Raw genomic sequence first — 7054 nt, forward strand, 5'->3', positions numbered from 1 at the left:
CTTTGACCATTTTGGTTGCCCTCCTCTGGACATGTTCCAGTTTGTCAGTGTCCTTCTTGAACTGTGGTGCCCAGAACTGGACACAGTACTCCAGGTGAGGTCTGACCAGAGCAGAATACAGTGGCACTATTACTTCCCTTGATCTAGATGCTATACTCCTATTGATGCAGCCCAGAATTGCATTGGCTTTTTTAGCTGCCGCGTCACACTGTTGGCTCAAGTTTGTGGTCAACCAAGACTCCTAGACCTTTTCACATGTACTGCTCTCAAGCCAGGTGTCACCCATCTTGTATTTGTGCCTCTCGTTTTTTTTTTTGCCCAAGTGCAATACTTTACATTTCTCCCTGTTAAAATTCATCTTGTTTGTTTTGGCCCAGTTCTCTAATCTGTCAAGGTCGTTTTGAAGTGTGATCCTGTCCTCTGGGGTGTTAGCCACCCCTCCCAGTTTGGTGTCATTTGCAAATTTGATCAGGATGCCCTTGAGTCCATCATCCAAGTCGTTGATAAAGATGTTGAATAAGACCGGGCCCAAGACAGAACCCTGTGGCACCCCACTAGTCACTCTTCTCCAGGATGAAGAGGAACCATTGATGAGCACCCTTTGGGTTCGGTCAGTCAGCCAGTTACAAATCCACTGAGTGGTAGCATAGTCAAGACCGCATTTTACCAGCTTCTTTACAAGAATATCATGGGGCACCTTGTCAAATGCCTTGCTGAAATCAAGGTAGGCTACATCCACTGCGTTCCCTTCATCTACCAGGCTTGTACCTGGAATATTGTGTCCAATTCTGGACACCACATATTAAGAAGGATGCTGACAAGCTGGAAGATGTGCAGAGGAGGGCAACCAAGATGATCAAAGGGTCTGGAAACCAAGCCTTATGAGGAATGGTTGAAGGAGCTGGGTATGTTTTGCCTGGAAAAGAGGAGACTGAGAGTCATCTTTAAATATCTCAAGAACTGTCACATGGAAGAGGGGACAAGCTTGTTTTCTCCTGCCTTGGAGGGTAGGACTCGAATCCATGGCTACAAGTTACAAGAAAGGAGATCGGACTAAACATATGGAAAAAACCTTCTGAAGTAAGAGCAGTTCGACAGTGGAATGGTCTCCCTTGGGAGGTTTTTAAGCAGAGGTTTGATGGCCATCTGTCATGGCTGCTTTGGTTGAGATTCCTGCATTGCAGGGGGTTGGACTAGATGACCCTTGGGTCCCTTCCAACTCTACGATTCTGTGATCCTATGACCTGGGCTACTGTGGTGCAGAGAATGCACACGACAGGAGGCAGCGCTTCAGCACACACCGCCAACTCCCTGTGTTATATGAAACAAGCACTGAATTTCAGAGATGCAGAAGCAACACAATTGCCACGTGCAGGCAACTGAGATCCCTCAGCAGTGACACAAAACTGAACACACCGTTAGGGCTGTTAAAGCAATTTTGCCGAGAACGAAGGGGAAACAGGTGTTATGGGATATTGTTATTCTGTAATGTAATGTGTGCTGATGTCTTTGACACGTTTTTTTGTACGGAGCTTATATTTATATGATGGGTTTATGGACAACTGTGTACTGAGTGCTTTTTAAGTCCAGCAAGGGCTTGGTTTCATATTTCCATATGTCCGGACAAAATGGCCATTAGCGCTAGTGAAAGGTTATGCAACTAATAACAGCTTTTATATACGTGCGTTAGGCTCCGTATCCTGCAGGTGTAGTTACCACCACATTAATATCCTCCAGATCAACGTGGTTTAAAAACATACATTATCCAGGCATTATTTCATGGTGTGAGAGAGGGAGTGTGTTATGCCAAAGCAAACCTCCTCCTTCTTCACAGAAGCCAGTGGACTAATAGGAGGAGGGCCTGCAAAGTAGCCTATTGGGTTTTTTAAATGTCAATCTTTATTATAAATCTAGGATTTATTTGCACGCAGATTTCTGCAAAATTATAATTAATTGCTTGAAGAATCTTGACCATTTATCAACTAGAATTTCTTTGGCTGTCCTTAGTTTTCCCCGTATGTCACAGCAAATATGGCATAAAATTTGATAGAACTCCCAGTAGATATGTCATGAATGTCTGCCCGCAAACCGTCTCGCTAGAGTGGTGCAGGCTCTGGTTATCTCCTGCTTGGACTACTGCAATGCACTCTACATGGGGCTACATTTGAAGGTGACTCAGAAACTGCAACTAATCCAGAATGCGGCAGCTAGACTGGTGACTGGGAGAGGCTGCCTAGACCATATAACATCTGTCTTGAAAGACCTACATTGGCTCCCAGTATGTTTCCGAGCACAATTCAAAGTGTTGGTGCTGACCTTTAAAGCCCTAAATGGCCTCGGTCCTGTATACCTTAAGGAGCTTCCCACTCCCATCGTTCTGCCCAGACACTGAGGTCCAGTGCTGAGGGTCTTCGGGTGGTTCCCTCACTGCAAGAAGCGAAGTTACAGGGAACTAGGCAGAGGGCCTTCTTGGTGGTGGCGCCTGCCCTGTGGAACGCCCTCCCACCAGATGTCAAAGGAAAAAACAACTACCAGATTTTTAGGAGACATCTGAAGGCAGCCCTGTTTACGGAAGCTTTTAATATCTGAAGGACTATTGTATTTTAATATTTTGTTGGAAGCCGCCCAGAGTGGCTGGGTATAAATAAATTGTTGTTGTTGTTGTTGATGATGATGATGATGATGATGTTATTATTGTTGTTATTGCTGTTATTATTGTTATTATTATATCTGTGAGTGTTTGCAATCACCTCCATGTGATTATCAGCATTGCCTGGTTAATGTCCAACAATGGACATCCGAAAAAACAGCTTGGGATTGTCACTGTAGTTTGTTCCTTACAACCACAGCATAAATGAAAAGATGAGACCCAGGGGGCATGCCATCCTATTTCTTGAGTCTACCTGACTTGCTTGCACAAATCTCAGAACAATCAGAACAAATGCTTACTAAAACCTGGATATAATCTATCCCTGCATTGTGGGCTTTTTTTTACTTACCCCAACAGTTTTAGAGGGAAGCATTGCAAGAGAAATATCCTTATATTTGTGACAAGTTAGCTAAATATTTTTACAGGTTACTGCAATACGTTTACAAGCTACCTAAATACCTTTTTTTATCATTTTCTAACCTCTCTTTTATAGGTTATTGAGTTTCCTGTTAATTCTTAACATGGAAACGCGATGCACAATTGTGGGCAATGCACAATTGTGTGTGTGCGTGTGTGCGCGCACACAGAGAGACAAATGTGGGGCTTGCTTAAATATAGAAATAACTGTGTATTGCATGATGATGGAAAAGCATAACCTCTTAGGGTGAGGTAACAGTGCTGCTGTTTCTTCCTCATGTAGACACTTTTATGGCATATCTGTGGACTGGCATCTCGCTGAAACCTGTGGCACTCCATGCGCAAAATTTAAACAAGGAGCTACTTTGACTGCTGGCTAATTTCATGTGCAAACAGATAAATTGGAGCCCTTTCTAAACTACAGAGATTCAGTTGTTGGTAGAAAGCTCACACGGTGATTAGAATTAGGTCACGGAAGATGTCATTAATTATAGGTGACTGGCTTTCCCCTCCGAGGACAGCTCAGGTCCCCCCCTCCCCACGCTCCCCCTCCCCTCCTCCCTTGCCTTGCCTCTCCTCCCGAAGCTCTAGCTCATCTTAAACTGTTGTCTAACCTTTTCCCTTAATCCATCTCAACTTGAGTTGATGGGAACGGCTTTTATTCCACCTCTTGTGGAGGTAATGAAACAGTCCTGTTGTTCGCCGGGCTCCTCTGAGCCGGTGCCACACAACAGAGGGGCGGGGGGAGGAGGGAAAGAACGAGAGCCCTGATTAATGGCTACTAATTAGCAATGTTAATGACCAGGTGTCCAAGAACATGGCCAGCTCCTCTCAGCATGGAGCGAGTCTCTCAATGCAGGCCTTACAAATCCATCGCCAGTGACCCTTTGCCTCAGCTGCCAATAATGAAGCTGAACTCTCTCATTACACCCAGGAGAGGATCAGGGGAGGCCCGAGCCTGAGAGCCAAATCTTTTTTCTTTGGCTTTAGTAGATCTTCTATTAATTAAGGTCAGCATTTTTGGCCCTCTCCAATGTCTCTCTCTCTCTCTCTCTCTCTCTCTCTCTCTCTCTCTCTCTCTTCCACCCTCGTCCCCCGCCCACCCTACTTTCCTTCTCCCCCAAAATAACTCCAAGGTGAAGATGCAGGTGGGGGGGGGAAGGTAGAGGAAAAACTCATTTTTTAAATTATTGTTTTGACAAACTTTCCCCCCCCCCTTCAAAAGTGGCTACGTAAAGGTTTTTGCTCCCTCGTTCCTCTTTCATTTGGCATGAATCTAGCGTGGACATCTGTAAACAGAACACAAACACATCTTATTCATTTAAATCCACAGCCCGGTTGAAAGGGTTGAGTGGGGGGGTATTTATTATTATTATTATTTACTTAAACATGCATCCAGATGTTAAAAAACAGAACTTTTACAACGGAGGCGAGCATGAACTGATGCTTAAAAATGCAACAACCCTCAATTTTATTCTCGGCCCACCAAACCCAGTTCAGATAACATCTAGCAATACCTTAAGGGTGCCCCTGTCCCACCGTTAAAAAAAAAATAGAATATTGTTATGCTCTGAGGGGAAGACAAAATAGGCTAATTCTGTATAGATCTTTTTCTCCCCAAGCAATACTGGTCAGCAATTTATTTTGGCTTGTGTGGAAATTACTTACTTACTTATTAAATTTATATTCTGTACTTCTTCCCAAACGTGCCCAGGGCAGCAAACACACACCTGATTAAACAATTAAAACATGGGAAAAACCTTCAAAAAACAAACAATCAATCAATCAAACCTGTTGCAATGGTGGTCTGCTGTATCAAGAAAACTTCAACTACAGACTACAGAGGTTTTTTTAAAAAAAATCCTGCATGAAAGCCAAATTTGGCATGGTTCAGATCGTAGAATCAAAGAATTGTAGCGTTGGAAGGGACCCCAAGGGTTATCTAGTCCACCCCCCTGCAATGCAGGAATCACAATGAGCCGGTAGTTTCCCCTGAACTTCCATACTTATAAACCCAGTCACATAATACGGAATAAACAAAACTCCAAATGTCATCTCTCCAGTTTCATCCCACTCTGAAAAAGAACAGAAGCAGCCTCTCAAAGGTCCAGAGAAAGTAGTGCTGTGGTTCAGTGCATTGTTTGTATTCAGAAGGTTCTAGGTCCAGGCCCTGACATCTGGAACATAGAGCAGTCCATGTCATCTTGAGATCCTGGACTAGGGACCCAGACAATATTGAGCTAGATCAGGGGTTGGGGAACCTGTGGCCCTACAGATATTGCTGGTTAAACTCCCATCATCACTTGCTACTGTCAATACTGGTTGGGGCTGAAAGGAGTTGGAGTTCAGCATCTCTGGAGGACCACAAGTTCCCCATCCCTGGGCTAGATGGACAAACAATCTGACCTGCTTCCCGTGTGGCATAAGACACACCGTATCATTTTGTTATCCTCCGCCAAGTGCCCCATGATGTGATGGGATGCTCATCCAATTTGAAGATGGCACCAAACTAGGAGGAGTAGCTAATGCCGCAGAAGACAGAATGATGATTCAAGAGGACCTTAACAGAATGGAAAACTGTGTCGAAACTAACAAAATAATTTTCAACAGGGACAAATGTAAGGTTCTGCAATTAGGCAGAAAGAACCTGTTCCACAAATACAAGATGGGGGACACTTGGATTGCCAGTAGTACATGTGAAAAGGATCTAGGGGTCTCAGTAGTCCACAAGCTTAACATGAGTCAACGGTGTGATGCAGTAGCAAAAAATAATAATCTCATACTACTCTAGGATGGATTAACAAAAGTATAGTGTCCTCATCAGGGGAAGTCATAGTACTGCTCTACAGTGGTACCTCAGGTTAAGAACTTAATTCTTTCTGGAGGTCCTTTCTTAACCTGAAACTGTTCTTAACCTGAGGTACCACTTTAGCTAATGGAGCCTCCCGCTGCTGCCACACCACCACTGCGCGATTTCTGTTCTCATCCTGAAACAAAGTTCTTAATCCGAGGTACTATTTCTGGGTTAGCGGAGTCTGTAACCTGAAGCGTCTGTAACCTGAGGTACCACGGTATTCTGCCTTGGTCAGACCACACCTGGAATACTGTGTCCAGTTCTGGGCACCACGATTTAAGAAGGATGTTGACAAGCTGGAACATGTGCAGAGGAGGGCAACCAAGATGATCAAGGGTCTGGAAACCAAGCTTTTTGAGGAGTGCTTGAAGGAGCTAGGTATGTTTAGCCTGGAAAAGAGGAGACTGAGGGGAGATATGAGTCAGATATCTAAAGAGCTGTCAGGTGGAAGATGGAGCAAGCTTGTTTTCTTCTGCTTCGGAGGGTAGGACCCAAACCAATGGATTCAAGTTAAAAGAGAGAAGATTTCAACTAAACACCAGGAAGACCTTTCTAACAGTAAGAGCTGTTCAACTGTGGAACGGAGTCTCTTGGGAGGTTGTGGACCCTCCTCCATTGGGAGGTTTTTAAGCAGAGGTTGGATGGCCATCTGTCATAGAATCATTAGAATTGGAAGGGATCATCTAGTCCAACCCTCTGAAATCCAAGTTGAGATGCTTTAGTTGAGATTCCTGCATTGTAGGGGTTTGGACTAGATTACCCTCAGGGTGCCTTCCAACTCTACAAATCTATGATTCTATGAAAAGCAGAGACTTGGGCATGCCGACGGGTGTCTCCCCAGGAACATGTAATATATGAAAATGATACATGATGTTAACTACCTAATCACTAAGCAGTAAAAGAGAGCAGTACATTGGAAAACACTAGCAAGATGCCATCGCGTCTCATGGGGCATACACGGATCAATCCCACTCACATCTCTCCCTATAATGTGTGATTTCACTCTGATTGATAAGAGTGGCTACTTGTCAAAATCTTTCACCTCAACAGCTATCTACCTCCTTGCTATCAACTTAGGGCCCCAGCTAATGATTTTAGACCAGAAATTACTACACCAGAAATTACTAACTTGC

The sequence above is a fragment of the Podarcis raffonei genome, chromosome 5 (assembly GCF_027172205.1).
Source record: "Podarcis raffonei isolate rPodRaf1 chromosome 5, rPodRaf1.pri, whole genome shotgun sequence".
Classification (NCBI taxonomy): Eukaryota; Metazoa; Chordata; class Lepidosauria; order Squamata; family Lacertidae; genus Podarcis; species Podarcis raffonei.